The 12,242-nt window shown below is 30.9% G+C and overlaps 1 protein-coding gene across 2 annotated transcripts in view; it reads right to left on the reverse strand.

Moving 5' to 3' along the window:
- LOC145663688 (carboxypeptidase B-like) overlaps window positions 1–12,242 on the reverse strand; it is a 102,408-nt gene that overhangs the window by 18,313 nt on the left and 71,853 nt on the right. The window lies entirely within an intron of this gene.

Genomic DNA, 12,242 nt, shown 5'->3' on the forward strand with positions numbered 1-12,242 from the left:
GAGGTGCTGTTTCCACATTTAGTAATTGGTCATCAACCACTGCAAGTTCTAAAATTAGTGGTCATCAAGGTCAAAGGTCAATATACTTAAAACCTAATAACTCGATACGCAGCCAAAATTTGAGGTGCTGTTTCCACATTTAGTAATAGTTCATCAACCACTGCTAGTTCCAAAATAATGGCCATCGAGGTCAAAGGTCAAAATACTTAAAAACTAATAACTCGAAAACGGAACCAAATATCGAAGTGGTGTTTCCACATTTAGTAATTGGTCATCAACTACTGCAAATTCCAAAATAATGACCATCGAGGTCAAAGGTCAATCTCGTAAACGGAGCCAAAAATTGAGGTGCTGTTTCCACATTTAGTAATAGTTCATCAACCACTGCAAGTTCCAAAATAATGACCATCGTGGTCAAAAGTCAAAATACTAAAACCTAATAACTGGAAAACGGAACCAAATATCGAAGTGGTGTTTCCACATTTAGTAATTGGTCATCAACTACTACAAGTTCCAAAATAATGACCATCGAGGTCAAAGGTCAAAATACTTAAAACCTAATAAGTCGAAAACGGAGCCAAAAATTGAGGTGCTGTTGCCACATTTAGTAATAGTTCACAATTTTAACTAGTGCAGAATTTCTGTACCTTTGTGAGCTATTCAAATAAACGCAAAAATTAATTTGGATAGACTAACAAGAAAGAAAGCAAAGATATACCATATCAACTAGCTGAGAATTTTATATCATCTTGTATTATTTAAACAAAACGAAGGACTAAATTAGAGAAAGCGAACATGGACCATTTTACTCAAATTTGGATTGAGTATTTAGTTTTGTATGAACCAGAAAAAAGTCAAGAAGGTCCATTTTAACTAGTTCAATATTTCTGTACAATTTTGTACTACCCAAATTTTATTTTTGTACCAATCAGAAGAAAATCAAAGAAGGGTCATTTTAACAAGCTCAGCATTTTATACCTTTTTGTGATATTCAAATAATAAAGGGAACAAATTTCAGTGGTCTATTTTATTTCTGTACCAATCAGAAGAAAAGCAAAGATATGCCATTTTAACTATTTAAACAAACGAAAAGATAAATTTGAGTGGTCTATTCAATTTTGTACCAATGAGAAATGCCATTTTTATCTAACTCAGAATTTCTAGAGCATGTTGTATTATTTAAACAAACGAAGGGATAAATTTTACTAACCAGAAAAAAGCGAAAACGGACTCAGAATTTATGTATAACCTTTGTACTGCTCAAATAAACGAGTGAATAAATTTCCAAAAGTACTTACCATCGAGGTCAAAGGTCAAATATTTGAACCCGAATAACTCGTAAACGGAGCCAGCAAGAGATTTCTGTGACCTATTCATTTTTTGTAGCAAGCAGAAAAAGTGAAGAAGGAATAACGTCATTTTAACAGGCTCACAATTTCTGTACGTTTTTGGGTTATTGAAACAAATGATGGAGTATTTATTTTTTGTAATAACGAGAAAGAAAGGAAAGATATGCCATTTAAATAGCTAAGAATTTTATATTATCACGTAAGGGATAAATTTGATTGACCTATTCAATTTTCTACCAACTACAACTGTCATTTTAACTAGCTCAAAATTTATGTACCTTTTTGTGCTAACTTAAAAAAGGCGAAGAAGGTCGATTTTAACTTCTGAGAATTTTATGTCGTCTTGTACTATTTAAATAAACGAAGGAATATATTTGAGTGGTCTATTCAATTTTGTAATAACGAGAAATACCATTTTAACTAGCTGAGTATTTTATACCATTTTGTACTACAAAGGAATAAATTTGTACTAACCAGAAAGGATCATTATAACTGGCTCAGAAGTTCCAATACCATTTTGTACTATTTAAACAAACGAAGGGATAACTTTCGAGTAAGCTTTTTAATTTTGTACCAAGAAAAAAGCGAAAAAGGGCCATATTTTATATCATTTTGTACGAATCAGAAAAAAAGTGAAGAATGAATAAAATTTGAGTGAACTATTTCCTTATGTACCAACTGGAAAAAGTGAAGGGCCATTATAGCTTTTGTATTATTCAAATAAACGAAGAAATAAACTTTATTTACCAGCAAGGGCGAAGAAGGTCTATTTTAACTAACTCAGCATTTTATACCTTTTTTGTGCTATTCAAATAATCAAGGGAAAATATTTGAGTAGTCTCTTTTATTTTTGTACCCATTAGAAGAAAAGGAAAGAAATACCATTTTAACTAGCGCAGCATTTTATACCTTTTTATGCCATTTAAAGAAATGAGTAAATAAATACGGGTGTCCTATTTCCTTTTGTACCAACGTGAAAACAAAAAAGCGAAAAAGGATCATTTTTAACTGGATTAGAATTTTATACCTTTTTGTAATATTTAATCAAACGAAGGGTTAAATTTCGTTTTGTACCAAACATAAAAAAGCTACACAAGTAAACAAAGGAATCAATTTGTACTAACCAGAAAAAGCGAAGAAAGACCATTTGTGTTGCCTATTGAATTTTGTACCAACGAGAAATCTCATTTCCAGGTCATGTTTTACTATTTAAACAAAGGAATAAATTTGTACTAACCAGACTCAAAATTTTATATCATTTTGTAGTACTCAAATTTGGATGGATTATTTAGTTTTGTACCAAGCAGAAAAAAGAAATAAATTTGTACTGATCAGAAAATCGAAGACATTTAAAAAATAATAAATTTATTGGGGTGTCCTATTTCCTTTTATACCAACGAGAACCATTTTTAACTGGCTTAGAATTTTATACCTTTTTGTAAAATTTGTACAAAACCGAAAAAGCAAGGAAATACCATTTTAACTAGCTCAGCATGTTATAACTTTTTGTGTTACACATTTGAGTGGTCTACCCAATTTCTTGATCATGTTGTACTTTTTAAACAAACAAAGGAATAAATTTGTACTAACCAGACTCAAAATTTTATATCATTTTGTGAAGGAATAAATTTGTGTGACCTATTCACTTTTGTAGCAAGCAGAAAAATGAAAGAACTAACATTTTGTACTAACTCAAACAAACGAAAGAATAAATTTGAGTGGCTTAAGCAAACAAGGTCAATGGTAACTAGCCTTTTTGTGCTATTAAAATAAACGAAAGGTTAAATTTGAGTGACCTATTAAAGAATGAATAAATTTTGTTTGCGGAGGTCTATTTTTATGTACATTTTGTACTACTCAAATTCTACTTTCTGTACCAACCAGAGAAAAACAAAGAAAGACCATATTACTCAAACAAACGAAGGAATTTCTATACCTTTTTTCTGCTATTCAAATAAACGAAGGAATAAATTTGTGTGACCTATTCACTTTTATAGCAAGCAGAAAAAGCCCCTTTTAGTTTATACCAACCACGAAGGTCCATTATAACAAGCTCGGTATTTTTATACCATTTTGTATTACACTAATAAATTTAGTGGTCTATTTCATTTTTGTAACAATCAGAAGAAAAGCTCAGAATTTTATACCTTTGTGGTGTTACATTTTGTTTATTTTGTGTCATCCAGAGAAGAATTTAAATTGAATCCCACTGACAATTCAGTTGCCGGTAATTCAGTATTTTAGCTCTAACTATTATTTACATGTGGTAGTCCAATGTTTGTAATCTATTAAATTCTTAATATTACAATATTACAAACTGATCCATTTATAAAATAATATAGTTAACAGTTCAATTCTCTGTAGCCCTTTGTAATTTTAGCCCTAATATGTTCTTCTATTCATACACAATCAAAAGCATATGCTACAATGCCTCAGTGTTCATTTACAGAATTAAATAATTGTTTATCTTTCTCTAAAAACATTTCTAGTATTTCTTTGATATAATAATCACACTCTGTAATGTATTCATATACCAGATTAAATTTTTTCTCCAAAGTATAAGTGTTCTTAATATTACAACCTTGAAAATGCTTCTTTAAATAAAGTTTATAGATTTTCTCTCTCATTTCACGTTTAATTAAGATCGTCCACACCTTTGTAATAATTCGTAATCATATTGCAGCAAATAGTTGTGATCTTTTTCATTTTCATTATGGTCAGAACATGCTTCGCATAATAATACTGCATTTGGTGTGTACTCATTAAATAATTGTATAACACATGTATCACTAATACTTTCACTATTACAATCGCACTCATTAACTTCCATTTCAAACAAGTAATATTTGATATACTGTCATCATCACTTTCCGGGAGTATTTCATCATTATATCTATTATAGCGTCTAAAATAATACACTTCTTCTATTTCTTGTGTTGGATATATGATTCTCACTTTATCACGTAATTCATCTGCCAAATCAGGGTCAGACGGGTGAATTAACAGTATAGGTTTTTCGTTTTCACACTGAATTTCTTTTTCTCTAGGTGAAACATAAACAATCTCCATGCTAGTCATTTTTCTGCTCTTCAGCAAAAACAAAACAAATAAATAATTTTATATACCTACAATAAAAGCATTCTATGCATTTTCCGTGTTTAATAATATGTTTCAAGCAATACAAAGAAACAATTCGTTAATATAACATCATGATGTATGTTCTATTATTTTCCAAATATATTCCATAAACTTATATTCCATTTTAATAAAACACATAAATGCAAAAATATATATATTTGAAGTTTCATATAATTTGCCTTAGACGAGGAAAGAAAGTTTAAAAAAATAATTAAATCGTCGAGTAATAGGCAGTATACTAGCAATATAAATGTTAGGTAACACATTGGTAACGTTGCTTAAATATCTGCATGGAACTTTCAAAACTTTTCGTTTCCTTGCTGAGCTGATTTTTACTTTGATATGATTCCTTCCGCTATGATCCAAACTGGCCAAGTATGCTGTTATGATTCGTCGTCATTCATCAGTTTTCTTTAAAACGCTAATTGCTATGAAGTCTGTTCTACACAATTATGACGCAACTCTGGTTTGTTAAATCTCACGTTCAAATATTTTATGAGCCTTACTTAGTGACGTGAGAGTCAATTTAAATTGTTCTCTGGATGACACAAAAATATACAAAATGTAACACCACAAAGATATAAAATTCTGAGCTTTTCTTCTGATTGTTACAAAAATGAAATAGACCACCCAAATTTATTAGAGTAATACAAAATGGTATAAAAGTACCGAGCTTGTTATAATGGACCTTCGTGATTGGTATGAAACTAAAAGGGGCTTTTTCTGCTTGCTATAAAAGTGAATAGGTCACACAAGTTTATTCCTTCGTTTATTTGAATAGCACAAAAAGGTATAGAAATTCCTTCGTTTGTTTGAGTAGCAGAATATGGTCTTTCTTTGTTTTTCTCTGGTTGTTAAAGAAAGTAGAATTTGAGTAGTACAAAATGTACATAAAAATAGACTTCCGCAAACAAAATTTATTCATTCTTCAATAGGTCAATCAATTTAACCTTTCGTTTATTTTAATAGCACAAAAAGACTAGTTACCATTGACCTTGTTTGCTTAAGCCACTCAAATTTATTCTTTCGTTTGTTTGAGTTAGTACAAAATGTTAGTTCTTTCATTTTTCTGCTTACTACAAAAGTGAATAGGTCACACAAATTTATTCCTTCACAAAATGATATAAAATTTTGAGTCTGGTTAGTACAAATTTATTCCTTTGTTTGTTTAAAAAGTACAACATGATCAAGAAATTGGGTAGACCACTCAAATGTGTAGCACAAAAAGTTATGACATGCTGAGCTAGTTAAAATGGTATTTCCTTGCTTTTTTCGGTTTTGTACAAATTTTACAAAAAGGTATAAAATTCTAAGCCAGTTAAAAATGGTTCTCGTTGGTATAAAGGGAAATAAGACACCCCAATAAATTTATTACTTTTTAAAAATGTCTTCGATTTTCTGATCAGTACAAATTTATTCCTTTTTTCTGCTTGGTACAAACCTAAATAATCCATCCAAATTTGAGTATTACAAAATGATATAAAATTTTGAGTCTGGTTAGTACAAATTTACTCCTTTGTTTAAATAGTAAAACATGACCTGGAAATGAGATTTCTCGTTGGTACAAAATTCAATAGGCAACTCAAATGGTCTTTCTTCGCTTTTTCTGGATTAGTACAAATTGATTCCTTCGTTTACTTGTGTAGCTTTTTTATGTTTGGTGCAAAACGAAATTTAACCCTTCGTTTGATTAGATATTACAAAAAGGTATAAAATTCTAATCCAGTAAAAATGATCCTTTTTCGCTTTTTTGTTTTCACGTTGGTACAAAAGGAAATAGGACACTCGTATTTATTTATTCATTTCTTTAAATGGCATAAAAAGGTATAAAATGCTGCGCTAGTTAAAATGGTACTTCTTTCCTTTTCTTCTAATGGGTACAAAAATAAAAGAGACTACTCAAATTTATTCCCTTGATTATTTGAATAGCACAAAAAAGGTATAAAATGCTGAGTTAGTTAAAATAGACCTTCTTCGCCTCTGCTGGTAAATAAAGTTTATTTCTTCGTTTATTTGAATAATACAAAAGCTATAATGGCCCTTCACTTTTTCCAGTTGGTACATAAGGAAATAGTTCACTCAAATTTTATTCATTCTTCACTTTTTTTTCTGATTCGTACAAAATGATATAAAATATGGCCCTTCTTCGCTTTTTTTCTTGGTACAAAATTAAAAAGCTCACTCAAAAGTTAGCCCTTCGTTTGTTTAAATAGTACAAAATGGTATTGGAACTTCTGAGCCAGTTATAATGATCCTTTCTGGTTAGTACAAATTTATTCCTTTGTAGTACAAAATGGTATAAAATACTCAGCTAGTTAAAATGGTATTTCTCGTTATTACAAAATTGAATAGACCACTCAAATATATTCCTTCGTTTATTTAAATAGTACAAGACGACATAAAATTCTCAGAAGTTAAAATCGACCTTCTTCGCCTTTTTTAAGTTAGCAAGAAAGGTACATAAATTTTGAGCTAGTTAAAATGACAGTTGTAGTTGGTAGAAAATTGAATAGGTCAATCAAATTTATCCCTTACGTGATGATATAAAATTCTTAGCTATTTAAATGGCATATCTTTCCTTTCTTTCTCGTTAGTATAAAAAATAAATACTCCATCATTTGTTTCAATAACCCAAAAAGGTACAGAAATTGTGAGCCTGTTAAAATGACGTTATTCCTTCTTCACTTTTTCTGCTTGCTACAAAAAAATGAATAGGTCACAGAAATCTCTTGCTGGCTCCGTTTACGAGTTATTCGGGTTCAAATATTTGACCTTTGACCTCGATGGTAAGTACTTTTGGAAATTTATTCACTCGTTTATTTGAGCAGTACAAAGGTTATACATAAATTCTGAGTCCGTTTTCGCTTTTTTCTGGTTAGTAAAATTTATCCCTTCGTTTGTTTAAATAATACAACATGCTCTAGAAATTCTGAGTTAGATAAAAATGGCATTTCTCATTGGTACAAAATTGAATAGACCACTCAAATTTATCTTTTCGTTTGTTTAAATAGTTAAAATGGCATATCTTTGCTTTTCTTCTGATTGGTACAAAAATAAAATAGACCACTGAAATTTGTTCCCTCTATTATTTGAATATCACAAAAAGGTATAAAAGTCTGAGCTAGTTAAAATGACCCTTCTTTGATTTTCTTCTGATTGGTACAAAAATAAAATTTGGGTAGTACAAAATTGTACAGAAATATTGAACTAGTTAAAATGGACCTTCTTGACTTTTTTCTGGTTCATACAAAACTAAATACTCAATCCAAATTTGAGTAAAATGGTCCATGTTCGCTTTCTCTAATTTAGCCCTTCGTTTTGTTTAAATAATACAAGATGATATAAAATTCTCAGCTAGTTAATATGGTATATCTTTGCTTTCTTTCTTGTTAGTCCATCCAAATTAATTTTTGCGTTTATTTGAATAGCTCAAAAAGGTACAGAAATTCAGCGTTAGTTAAAATTGTGTTTCTTTGGTTTCTTTCTCATTAATACAGAAGTAAATAAGCCACTCAAATTTATTCCTTCTCTACTTTTTTTTGCTTGGTACAAAATTGAATAGATCACACAAATTTACTAAATGTAAAAGAATGTCATCTCAATATGTGATTTCGTTTACGAGATTGACCTTTGACCTCGATGGTCATTATTTTGGAACTTGCAGTGGTTGATGAACTATTACTAAATGTGGCAACAGCACCTCAATTTTTGGCTTCCTTTTCGAGTTATTAGGTTTTAAGTATTTTGACCTTTGACCTCGATGGTCATTATTTTGGAACTTGTAGTAGTTGATGACCAATTACTAAATGTGGAAACATCACTTCGATATTTGGTTCCGTTTTCGAGTTATTAGGTTTTAAGTATTTTGACCTTTGACCTCGATGGTCATTATTTTGGAACTTGCAGTGGTTGATGAACTATTACTAAATGTTGAAACAGCACCTCAATTTTTTGCTCCGTTTACGAGATTGACCTTTGACCTCGATGGTCATTATTTTGGAACTTGCAGTTGTTGATGACCAATTACTAAATGTGGCAACAGCACCTCAATTTTTGGCTCCGTTTTCGACTTATTAGGTTTTAAGTATATTGACCTTTGACCTCGATGGTCATTATTTTGGAACTTGTAGTAGTTGATGACCAATTACTAAATGTGGAAACACCACTTCGATATTTGGTTCCGTTTTCGAGTTATTAGGTTTTAAGTATTTTGACCTTTGATCTCGATGGTCATTATTTTGGAACTAGCAGTGGTTGATGAACTATTACTAAATGTGGAAACAGCACCTCAATTTTTGGCTCCGTTTTCGAGTTATTAGGTTTTAAGTATTTTGACCTTTGACCTCGAATGTCATTATTTTGTAACTTCTTATTACGTGCAGTAGTTGATTACTAATTACTAGATTTGGAAACAGCACCTCAATATGTCGATCCGTTTTCGAGTTATTAGGTTTTAAGTATTTTGACCTTTGACCTCGATGATCAGTACTTTTTTAACATTTACTAGTTGATGACCAATTACTAAATGTGGCAACAGCATTTTAAATTTTTGCTCCGTTTTCCAGTTATTAGGTTTTAAGTATTTTGACCTTTGACCTTGATGACCACTAATTTTGGTACTTGCAGTGGTTGATGACCAATTACTAAATGTGGCAACAGCACCTCAAATTTTGGCTCCGTTTTCGAGTTATTAGGTTTTAAGTATTTTGACCTTTGACCTTGATGGTCAGTACTTTTTTAACATGTACTAGTTGATGACCAATTACTAGATTTTGAAACACCGCTTCAATATTTAGCTCCGTTTTCGAGTTATTGGGTTTTAAGTATTTTGACCTTTGACCTCGATGGTCAGTACTTCTTTAAACTTGTAGTAGTTGATGACCAATTACTAAATGTGGAAACACCACCTCAATATGTGGCTCCGTTTTCGAGTTATTTGGTTTTAAGTATTTTGACCTTTGACCTCGATGGTCAGTACTTTTTTAACATGTACTAGTTGATGACCAATTACTAAATGTGGAAACAGCACCTCGATATGTTGTTTCGTTTTTGAGTTTGACCTTTGTTCACGATGGTCAGTTGTTTGGAGACATGCTTGTGTCATTTCTGCTATGTTAAATTAGGGGTTGAGAACGAAATCAGTGCTACGTAAAAATAGGGGTGGAGAATGTGTTCATAAATTTCTGCTATGTTAAAATGTTCAAATAGAGGTTGAAAAAAGTAATCATAAAATAGAACGAATACACCCCTAAAAGTGTTTATAAAAGGAAACAAATCTTAGTATTATCTGCTCTGCTATGTAATTTCAATTAGGGGTGGAAAAATGATCATCAATGAGAATGAATGACTACACCCTTTAAAATGACTATCTGTAGACCGTGGGTGTTCGATTGTAATTTTTGCTCATTGTCTGCTATTTCTGTTATGTTAAAATAAGGGTTGCAATGAGTACACTCCTGCTATGTAACATAGTCTTATAAGGGTTGAAAAATAAGCCATAGTCTTTTATTAGCTCTGCTATGTTACGTATTCTTATGTCATTTCTGTTATGTTAAAATAGGGGTTGAAAAATATGCTCATAAAAGAGAACGAGTACACCCCTGCTATGTTACATAGTTTTATGTGTTATCTGCTATGTTAAAATAGGGGTTGAAAAAAGTGTTCACAAAAGGAAACGAGTACCCCCCCCCATATGTTCAAATATGGGTGATCCGCTCTGCTATGTGTTCGTAGTCTCCATGTGTTATCTGCTTTTCTATGTGTTCGTAATCTTATGTCATTTCTGCTATGTTAAAATAGGGGTTGGAAAATGTGCTCATAAAAGGGAACGAATACACCCTTGCTATGTTACGTAGTCTCTGCTATGTGTTATCTGCTCTTCTATGTGTTCGTAGTCTTATGTCATTTCTGCTATGTTAAAATAGGGGTTGGAAAATATGCTCATAGAAGGGAACGAGTTCAACCTTGCTATGTTACGTAGTCTCTGCTATGTATTCTCTGCTCTGCTATGTGTTTGTAATCTTATGTGTTATCTACTATGTTAAAGTAGGGGGGGGGGAAAGTGGCCATAAAAGGGAACGAGTTCACCCCTAAAAAGTGCTCATAAAAGAGAACGAATACACCCCCTAAAAAGTGCTCATAAAAGGGAACGAGTACACCCCTAAAATGGAGGTCGTAAAAGATCGTGGGTGGACGGAGCGTGGGTCATAGCGTATCGTGAGACACTGGAAAATTGAGTCCTTGATCTCAGGAGACCCTGGAAAAAAAGGCGATTTTTCAGCTACCGGGTGTCAGGTGTTCCCCTTCTACTGTTATTTTACATATTTTAGCTTTTTATTTATTTATTTATTTATTTTTACTTATTTATTTATGTTTTGCATTGAAAAGTTCTCTATGTGGGAGTATTAATATATAGATAGTTGAATACGATTTCACTACTAAATGTATGCATTTAAAATAAATATCTTAAATTAAAAATTCAGGTTTATTTGAAAAACTTTATTTTCAATTTCTTCAGCAAGGGAGACGAAATTCTTTTATAAAGAATTTCCGTAATTTTCTAGATTTTAATTAATATAATCGGGGTTATTTTAGTTAATCTTATCATAAAATGGATTTGGTTAGGCCCAGACGCGTGCAAATTCTGTTGACTTCAAAAGTCATTAATTTTGAGTAAATATAAGAATGCTGTTTATTGCCAGTATATGATGTTGTTACAAGTAAGAAAATCTACAATGATGAATTTAAATATCGTCAATAAAGTCACTAACACCGCTATCTTTAAAGAAAAGTTATCAATCTGCATAAAGTCTCCGTATTTATAAATTAAAGTTGCCCTGCTGCTTTGATATTATTAAATTTTGAACAGGTCGAAGTACTATTTATCAGAAAGTACTAGAAAGAGGTTTGATTCAAATTTGAAAATTTGTCTGGTAAGATAAAGTAAACATTTTTCTGTTTGGAACAACCTAAGATTTGTACTCATAGTGTATCTCAATTTCGTGTACATACATTGCTTTCTGTCTCGGTGACACTCGAATAATAACTGAGAAATAGAAATTCCAAATATTGTTCTTAAATTGTTCCAACATACTACGAAATGAGTTTTAAATTGAATGAATAACTTGCAGTTGGAATTATTTGCTCAGTACGTTGATATTTATATTATTTTATTTCGACGAATGGGGTTTCAGTGGTTTGATTTCAACACTCATTTAGTCCGCAAATCCAGCAAAATGTTCTTTACTTTAAATGTTCTTTACTGAAAATTAAATGTTCTTTTACATAATTTTCCCTAAAATAAAATTGGACAAAGTAAATTATTATTATTAGTAATGTATGTTACAATTTCGGCAATCATAGCCTTCTTTGCTTGGTAAAATTTTTTCTTTATTTTTAAGTTTTACGACATTTCAAAGCTATAATGAGCAGCATTCACATACTTGTAATGTCAAGTAATCAAATTTAATTTTAGTAATATTAAATTTATGAATAATTGAAAAAGCAAGGAACATTTAAGTAGATGTGAAGTAGAAATCAGTAAAATCATTAAAATATTTGTTCATTTTAAAGAAAACAGAAAAATCATTTTCCTTAAAAATCAATAAATTAAAACATGAAGATAGTACAAGTATATGTACTCAATATCGTTATCGATAGAAACCTTAAGTCAATTCGGAGTCGAATATTTTGTGCACATAAGGTGAATTTAAGATAGACTATGATATATATTTTATATTAAAAGTTTATAAATGG

The sequence above is a fragment of the Thermobia domestica genome, chromosome 11, assembly GCF_964235325.1.
Source record: "Thermobia domestica chromosome 11, izTheDome1.hap1.1, whole genome shotgun sequence".
NCBI classification, from domain to species: domain Eukaryota; kingdom Metazoa; phylum Arthropoda; class Insecta; order Zygentoma; family Lepismatidae; genus Thermobia; species Thermobia domestica.